The sequence below is a fragment of the Peromyscus leucopus genome, chromosome 16_21, assembly GCF_004664715.2.
Source record: "Peromyscus leucopus breed LL Stock chromosome 16_21, UCI_PerLeu_2.1, whole genome shotgun sequence".
Taxonomy (NCBI): domain Eukaryota; kingdom Metazoa; phylum Chordata; class Mammalia; order Rodentia; family Cricetidae; genus Peromyscus; species Peromyscus leucopus.
Window position 1 is genome coordinate 44,711,545 of NC_051084.1, and position 9,528 is coordinate 44,721,072.

Here is a 9,528-nt window from a genome sequence, read left to right on the forward strand (position 1 = left end):
CCTACTTGGTGAATGGAGGAGATAAGACAAGGCCTCGTGTAACCTAGGCTGGCCTCCAACGTGATCCCTAGTCATGGATGGCTGATGATGGTCTTGAACTCCCTGTCTTTCTAGCTCTATCTCCTGAATGCAGGTACCACCACACCCAGCTATTAGTCCCGTTTTGATGAGGAAAATGGCATCCAAAGGTCACTGTTAGGAAGTGACAGGAGGGGGGTTTAAACCCACACAGCCTCACCCTCATCATGGCCCTGGAGTGCGAAGAACCAGGGCCTGGGGAAAGGCGCTGTGGGCAGGTTCTTGGGGATTCTGGTCAAGTGCGGCCTTTTATTTTACACCCAAGTGGCAGTTGCTTGGTTAGCAGAAAGGAAAGGAAAAAGAAAAGGAAGCAGCTGTCCAAATGTCCCTTCCTTTCTGACCCTGGAGCTGTGAGTCCTCAGCTTTGCTGACCAAGAAAGAATCATGACCACCAGCATGAGAGTGTAGCACACACCACAGCAGCCAGTCTCTGCCTGCCTGCCCATATTCTCCAGTCAGCAGCAGGCAGGCAGGCCAGCTCCAGGGCAGCAGGGTCCTTCTCACACCTCTTCTCCTGTCTTCCCTTGCCACCACATTAACACCCATGCTGCCTGCCTGGCCTCCTGACCCAGCAGGCCCTGCCCAAAGCACACGCGTGATCAATCATACCTGCTCCAGACTACGGCGTGAACTCCACTTCAGCACCCAGTTGTAGCCACAGAGCAGCGGCCTCCGAGATTCAACCAACAACCCTTTGACAGAAGCAAGACCAGGAGACAACTGGACAGCCTCAAGCAGCACAGGAAGTCAGGCAGAAGGCGATGTAAAGTGTCACTGGGGTGCAACTCCCTGACCTGGTGCACCCATGGTAAAGACTGGGACCAGGGATCAAACACGGGCCTCCTCTTTTCTTTTCAACACTCCCCTGCCTAGTCTCCCAGTCTCTCAATTCAGACCTGAGACTAACCCCAATTTCAACCCCTAATCCACAGAGCTCGGGAAACTTCAATTACAGCACGCACCCCAGCCGTTCCACCCAAGGGTGGAGGCGCACCGGCACAGTCCTTCCTGGTCCTGATCTCTCTCTTCCCCCAGAAACGCCAAGTTCAAGGGCTCGGTCTGTCGGATTTGCCTCTGCCTTCCACTGACACACGCCCACATCACAGTGTACACAGTGACCCCGCGCGGGTGAGCACCCCAGGTTCGCCCAGCCTGCACGCCGGCCCCCAGCAGGCACACCTGGCCCAGTCATGCTGGCACCCGCCCGCTCCCGCCCCGCTGCACCTGCGCGGCCGCTCGCCAAGGGCCGGTCGCGCCCCCGCGGCTCCCTCAGGCCGCCCTTCGCTTCTCACCAGCGCCGCGCAGCCGTCCCGCGCCGCCCGCGGCCTGGGGGCCCCGCCGCCCGCTCCGGCCGCGGCTCCTGGGCTGCCGGCCCCGCCGCCGCCGCTTCCCGTCACGTGGGCCGCCGCCCGGCGCCGGCGGAGGGCGGGCGCTCGCCGGTGCCCAGGCCGCCGTGCGCCGCTGGGGGCTCCGCGTCAGGGCTCGGCGGTCGGGACGAAGGGCGAGCGAGCGCGCGCGCGGGCGGGCGAGTGCGCAGGCGGCGCCGACCCCGACCGACCGCCGCCCCGGGGAGGGCAGAGGCTCCGCCGCCAGCCTGGGAAGCGCGGAGGAAGTGCCGCCTCGTCTTCTCCGCTTGCCGCTCCATGGCCGGCTACTACACGGCAGCGATGGTCAGGTGGAGGCTCGGAGAAATGCCTCCTGGACAGATGGGTGGACGGACTGACAGCCCGGGCCCGCCCTGCGAGTGGGGATGCCTCCTGGACCGCAGTGTGCCAGCTGGGGGCACGGCCTGACCGTTCCCAGGCCCCCGGCTAGTCCGGCCAGATGGAATGCAAGTCCCGGAGGGGAGGAGCGTATTTGCAAGCTATTCCTGCCTAGCTGGGAGTCCCGGGGCGATTCCACCCACTTCTTTTGGGGCAGTCCAACAATGAATGGCCACTCCTTTGTGCCAAACCATGATGAAGAGTCCTAGGATCCTTCTTCCGTATAGAATCAAAACCCAGTTTCCTGATGAAGGGTTAGGAAGCTCCTCCAGAGTCATCAGTGCTATCAGCAATGAATAAACCAACCAACCAGCCAGGTTTCTCCAACTGTTTCCCCTGACTTGACAACCCACTATTGAGGTGGCTTAGGGTCCCCCTCCCCCACGGCCCTGTCCCCAGAGTTTGCAGGAAAGATGCCACCCTGAACCCCAAGAGTGGCAACATACTATTCTGTAGTCTTGTTTCAAAGGAGGAAGGCGCATAGGGATGAGGGCCTACAAAGACTAGCTTCTGAGGGGACCTCTACTGACTGATTGTAGACCCTGAGTTCAGCGCTGTCGAGCAGTTTATACCTTGTTGTACCCTTATGAGGTACAAACTTCAATTTCCCCATTTTCCCCCATTACTGAGGCAAAGAGGTAAATGATTTGTCCTGAATCTCATGCTAGTAAGGAGCTGAGCAAGAACTCAGAATTCAATAACACGGTGTGTTTGTAACTAAAGAAATTAATAAGTTCCATTGATTAATGAGTTTGTGTAGCAACTCTCACATTCCCCTCTGGATGATACGGAGTGAAGGTGCATACTATCAAAACAAAGGTAAATCAGAAACAATTATTTTCTTTACGAGAAGGCTCACCACAGGATTTTTTAAATGGCAAGCTCTATCGTTAGAATATCTGTTCTTGGGACCTACTGATTCATCTACATCACAAATGACAGCTCCCTTTAGGGAACACCTGGACTATGAAACATGCTTAGATTATCTTCATAAGCTAATTAAATTCTTCGTTGTTTCTGTTGGGTCCATTTAAAAACTATATTGTGTCATGGTTTTCAAATAAATTTTTTAAATTTACTGTGTATGTGTGAGTGTTTTGCTTGCATGTGTGTATGTGCATCATGTGAGTACAGGAGCACGAAGAGGCTGGAAGAAGGCTTCAGATCTGGTACTGGAGTTACAGATGGCTGTAAACCAGGTGGATGCTGGGAACCAAACTCAAGTCCTCTGTAAGAGCAGCAAGCACTTTTAACTGCTGAGTCACCACTATCCCCTAAAATGAAAGCCCTGGGCCCATATCAAACACTATAATATTTTATAGGATGGGAAAAGATGTGTTCTGACAGAAGACTAAAGAAAATGACACATTTCATAATGTTTCAACAGTTCATATGCTTCAACACATTTCATATGCTTCAACAGTTGCCAACACGTCCAAAACTGAGTATCCTCTGTCTTGTGCTGTATACCCCAGTTCTATCAAGCTCTCTGTTCTGTCTTCTTGCATATAGAAAGCACTCAGCCAGTTTCAAAAATGGGTGATATAATGCTCAACATTAATGCACTAAAGTATCTTTAAAAGACACTTACTAGTGATGCTGGGGTGAAACCGGGAACCTGTTCATGTTGAAGATGCTCTTTACCACACAGCAATGTTACTAACTCCAGAGGGTTTTAATGCTAATATTCTCTTATTCTAACATGGATACATTCTTAAGAATGTATCTAACATGGTTGATGATTAGCTAACATCTAACAGTTTGGACATCACTTTTAAAGAGCAGGTTAAGCAAAGTTACATTTATGATTTTAAAAGTAAACATAGTGGATTTTTTTTTTTCTGCTTAAAGGGCAAGAAATGTATTAGGGGATAAAAACTCTCTACAACATGGGAGATTTATCATAGGGTCCTGGAAAGCTGAGCTATGGTCCACCCTGTTGTTCTGCCTGGTCCATCTCAGCATCCAAAACCATGATGGAGAGAGTAATGCCTATATGCATCCTAGGTCTTAAGGGTCTTGAGGCCACACCCCAGGGGCAGGTCCTAGGCAGGGGGAGCAGTTACCTGCTGCATTTCTAGGGGCCATTAAACGTAGAGCTTTTATTGTATAAGATTAGCTCATTTAATGATATATACACATATTCATTACTTGTAGTTAGCTCTAGAAAAATAAATTTTCAGTTATTACTCAATCAACTACTTCCTGGGCAACTCCTTCATGCCAAGTGCTATGCCAGAGGCTAAGTCAGACTCTGTCTCAGGGAGCTTACTGTTTTTGAAAACCACTAAATTAGGAATGTATGTGCAAGAAAAACCTACCTAATCAAATCATAAAGTAAAAAAATTATGTGCAGCCGGGCACATGGTGGTGGTGGTGGTGGTGGTGGTGGTGGTGTACGCCTTTAATCCCAGCACTTGGGAGGCAGAGGCAGGTGGATCTCTGTAAGTTCAAGGCCAACCTGGTCTACAAAGCGAGTTCCAGGAAAGGCACAAAGCTACACAGAGAAACCCTGTCTCGAAAAACAAAAACAAACAAATAATCAAACAAAAAATAATGTGCTTTAGAGGCTCAGTAACCATGGAGCTCAGGTAGGAAGTACCTAAGAATCATTCAGCATAAACTTAATAGTTCTTGTTGTGTAGCAGGCACTGTGCTGGGAGCTGAAGACCAAGAGAAAAAAAAATAAGTGACCTGTGAGAAAAGTGCCTTGATCCTAATGTATCTATGTCCCCAAATTCCTGCGGAAATATATTCCCCGGTATAACAGTATTAAGAGGTAAAGCCTTTAGGCTAAAGCAGATGGGTGGGATTATCAGAGAAGTGGAACTCTTTACCCCTCTGCCATGTGCCACATGAGGACACAGTGAGATGTCACCATCTCTGTGGAATGGATGCTCACTAAATGCCAAATTCTCCAGCACCTTGGATCTCCCAGATTCCGGTACTGTGAGAAACAGGTCTCTGGTGTTTGGAAGCCACCTAGTACACATCCATGTGTCCGTACACACTAAGACACTGGGGGTATAGGAAAACCAGTCATTTCTGTAAGTAAAAGCATCCTTACCATGTTCTGAGGAGTGAGAGACAGTAACAATGCCAAACAAGACAAGGCTGTCCACTCTCCCCATACTTACTCAATACAGTACTTGAAGTTCTAGCCAGAGCAATAAGACAACATAAAGAGATCAAAGGGATAGAAATTGGAAAAGAGGAAGTCAAACTCTCACTATTTGCAGACGATATGATAGTATGCATAAGTGACCCCGGAAATTCTACCAGGGAACTCCTACAGCTGATAAACTCCTTCAGTAAAGTGGCAGGATACAAGATCAACTCAAAAAAAATTAGTAGCCCTCCTATATACAAATGATAAAAGGGCAGAGAAAGAAATCAGAGGAACATCACCCTTTACAATAGCCACAAATGACATAAAATACCTTGGGGGAACACTAACTAAACATGTACTAAACATGTGAAGGACCTGTATGATAAGAACTTTAAGTCTCTGACGAAAGAAATTGAAAAAGATATCAGAAAATGGAAAGATCTCCTATGCTTGTAGATAGGTAGAATTAACATAGTAAAAATGGCAATCTCACCAAAAGCAATCTACAGATTCAATGCAATCCCCATCAAAATCCCAACACAATTCTTCACAGACTTGGAAAGAAAAATACTCAACTTCACATGGAAAAACAAAAACCCAGGATAGCTAAAACAATCCTGTACAATAGAGCAACTTCGGGAGGCATCACCATCCCTTACCTCAAACTCTACTATAGAGCTATAATAATAAAAACAGCTTGGTACTGGCATAAAAACTGACATACGGACCAATGGAATGGAATTGAAGACCCTGACATTAATCCACACACATATGAACACCTGATTTTTGACAAAGAAGCCAAAACTATACAATGGAATAAATACTAATAGATAAAAACACAAATCCAGAATGTGAAGTACTGCATTAACTGTTACCTTCATTTTGAAGCTCCTTGCCTTAAGCTTAGATATATTTTTGAGAAATAACACATATTTTTAGTGGCTCAGAAGACAACTCAGTAGTTAAAAAACACTAGCCATTCTTGCAGAGGACCCAAGTCCCATTCCCAGAATTCACATGGCAGCTTACAACCATCTGTGACTCCAGTGTCAGGAAATCCAATGCCCTATTCTGGCCTCCATGGGTACCAGGTACATATAAAGTGTGCAAACATAAATGCAGGCAAAAAAACCCCATAGACTAAATAAATACATACATATTTATAGTATAGTATCTTAAGTATTATGTAGCAGGAATCTTACAAGGTCTTACTAGTAAGATCAAACCTGAGGCCAGGTATTGGGGTGAATGCTGAAAGATCAGAGAAGTAGAATAAGCCACAGCTTCCTCACCTCACCATTTCCTCAGCTGATCCTGTTTCCTCAGACTGGAAGCTTCTGAGTCCTCATCCAGAATGAATCTCAGTTGAACTGTGCTGCTCAAAGCCTAAAAGCTTAACCAGTCAAAGGCTCCTAGTTTCTGGTCCTCACGCCTTATATATCTTTCTGTTTTCTGCCATCACTCCCTGGAATTAAAGGCTCACTTCTTGGGATTAAAGATGTGTGTCACCATGCCTGGCTGTTTCCAATGTGGCCTTGAACTCACAGAGATCCAGAGGGATTTCTGCCTCTGGAATGCTAGGATTAAAGGCATGTGCTACCACTGCCTATCCTCTATGTTTAATATTGTGGCTGTTCTGTTCTCTGACCCCAGATAAGTTTATTAGCGTGCATAATATTTTGGGGAACACAATACCACCACAGTATTACTTTATCTGCAAACAGAATCAATAACCAAAGTTCTTAGAAAATATTTTTCTCCTGAGTTATTCACCCTACAAATATTTTTACTTATTACTTTTGCTTTGAGACAAGGTTTCACTGTGTAACCCAGACTTGCCTCAAGCTCAGCCTCCCAAGTGCTAAGATTAAAGGCATGTGTCATCATCCTGGCCACAAAAACCTATTGAGACCCAACTAAATACAACATGATGCATACTAGTGACCCTGGTGAGGGAGTGAATGGAAATACAGGGAACTCGCCTTAGTCACCATCTACTGGGGTGACATAAGATCCATTTTTAGTTGGTTCCCCTTGGCTTCATCTCTGTTCTCCAGAGTTACCAAATCAGAATGTTAACAAATAAACCTTATTTCTGTTTGAAGCTCCCATCATGTTATAGTCACAATATTCTCACTAACATGATAGATTTTCCTCTGGTCTGGATCTAGATTGAAAATACACATGTCAAGAGGAGGTGCCAGAGGCACGAGGTCCTCACAGCCTGAGGTAGTCTTTTTCCACTCTGGTAACTGGTTTTTGGTCTTTCCATTCCTGGCTCCTGGCTTGGAGCTTGGTTTTGGTAGCTTTGTCCTGTCCTGTGCTTGAAACCTTTTTGAAGCAGCCCCTCTGCCTGGACATCTGAAGTATGATTCCAATTTTTTTAAAAAAAATTCCCATTCTGGGGCTTTCTCACTTGCCTAAGCAATAAACTCCGATGACACACAGTTGAGAAAGTGTAGACTCCCTAGAGCGCCACTCTATAGCGGTTCTGCCTAGGCAGGAGTAGGTGGGTATTGTCAACAAGAACCTCCTTCCCTTGGAAGTAGAAAGGATGCATATGAAACTCAACTCATTACAGTTCTCTCTCTCTCTCTCTCTCTCTCTCTCGTCTCAAACTACAATTTATCCTTCCCTGAGGTTTCTGCTTTAGATGCACCTAGAATAGTTCTAGTGGATTTATTTTAAGCCAGGAAGTACTTTGGGTACCAGGAGCGGTTTAAAAAAAAAAAAAAAAAAGACAGATCTTACCCGTGACATTTTTTTTGCAGATGAAAAGTCTGAAGCTTCAGCTTGGGTGATGGGTCCAGAGAGCCACAAGGATAAAAAGTACAGCAAAGGCTTGGGACCGCATTTCTAAACCATTAAACTTGCTGCTCCATACACTGCCTTCTTGTTACATCTCTCCCACGGTGTCAATCAACCGGCTACAACCATCCAGGTGGAAGAAACTGGAAAGGCATTTGACATACTTTAGATGTAGTGCTTAGGACACTGTGAGACAATTCTAATTTCATCTCGGAGATAAAAGCTGTAAGGGAGAGGAAGTCCTTGTTCTCTGTGACAGTGGGAATGGGGTTATTATAATCCATAGCTGGCCCACTCCTAAACTGACCCCCCTCCCCTTTTTTGCATTCTATGACCAATAGCTTTCTACTATCACTCAGAGCTTCTTCACAAGTACATATGCCTCATGTATTATCTCCATGTGGATCATTCTTGAGCTGTTTCCTGAAGAAGGAGGTGAGGCTAAGAGATCACCTCACCCAGTGACTGCAGCAATGAGAACTGGGTTTGGTTTCTACGAGTACAGGGTCTCTGCAGAACAGCTATGTTAGCCACTAAGATGACCTTCCGGTGAGGGAAATGGAGATAATGATGCCACCCATACTGGTTTCATTATTATACGACACTATAAGTTAATCTGAATATAGAGTAGCATAGTAATGTTACAAAGTTAAGGCACTTAATTCCAATTCAGAACATTCAGCCCAGCTTTAAGACTGCTTATGTCAGGGCAGCTCTCTTTTAGATCAGCTCCCCAAAGACAATAAATAAATAAATAAATAAATAAATAAATAAATAAATAAATAAATAAATAAATAAATAAATAAAAAAAAGCACTGGGTTGAATATTTTTTAGGTACCCAACTTTCAATTTTCCTCTTGGCTCTGAGCTTGTTTCTACCCCCAAAAGTATCACATAAACAACTACAAAAATTTGCAAGTTGTCTCTCAGCTTTATCTCATTCCTAATTTTACATCTCACTTTTTCCCCCAGCACCTTTATTTTTTTGGCAGCCTCCTAGTTCTTCATATTTTCATAGACAATGCGACGGTTTCCAATAAAACGATATATTATAGAGCATACAAACTATGTGCTCAAAACGCGTATGAAGTGCAACTTTTAAACGTGCAAAACTCAAGGGCTCTCTTTCCCATGACTGATGAAAAGAGGAGCAGAACAGATTTCTCTCACAATTGTTAGAACACAGTTGAAGTCTACAATATTTCGTTTAAAGCAAAAACTGTTACTTCATGGTAATTATTAGTAAGCGCAGGGGCAAGTGACTTGATTCTTGGCCACTGTCGAGTCTGTGATCTCCAACTATTCCTTTCTATACCTCATTGTCCTCAACTGAGAAACAAGCGTTCTAGTGATACACCAGGCTGTTCTGAGGAGTGACTGTGTCGCCACCACTTTCTCGGCTGGTTGTTATTTTTCACTTTGTGAGCTGATTGGTTTAAAGTATCATTTCAGGGAACAATACTTGATGCTCATTACGTCCGAGGAGCGTGGGGGGGGGGGGTTTACAGGGAATGAATTCCAGGGTCTGACGTCCGAGGAGCGTGGGGGGGGGGGGTTTACAGGGAATGAATTCCAAGGTCTGATCTTATTGGGCTTACTTTATGCAGAAGGGAGATTAGGCAACAAACGATTGAGACATCGTAAAGTGCAGAAAAGAAGGATGGCTTCAGACGGGACCATGCCAATTGGGGTCAGGGCTATATGCCCTCTTGATCAATTCTGTCTCTCCAAAGCCGTCCGGAGGATCCCTGCGGCCTCGGCCATGAGAC

The 9,528-nt window shown here is 45.8% G+C and overlaps 1 protein-coding gene across 4 annotated transcripts in view; it reads right to left on the minus strand.

Moving 5' to 3' along the window:
• Window positions 1-9,528, minus strand: part of Tgfbrap1 (transforming growth factor beta receptor associated protein 1) — a 54,103-nt gene that overhangs the window by 43,821 nt on the left and 754 nt on the right. Inside the window, exons 1-2 of one of the 4 annotated variants that reach the window (XM_028865810.2) lie at window positions 9,358-9,447; window positions 7,702-7,901 (exon numbers count right to left, since the gene is read on the minus strand). The gene's annotated coding sequence lies outside the window, so the exon portion shown is untranslated. Of the gene's footprint in view, window positions 1-1,302; window positions 1,414-7,701; window positions 7,902-9,357; window positions 9,448-9,528 lie in introns of those variants that run through there. The other 3 variants (XM_037200026.1, XM_028865811.2, XM_028865812.2) reach the window with 3 other exon arrangements.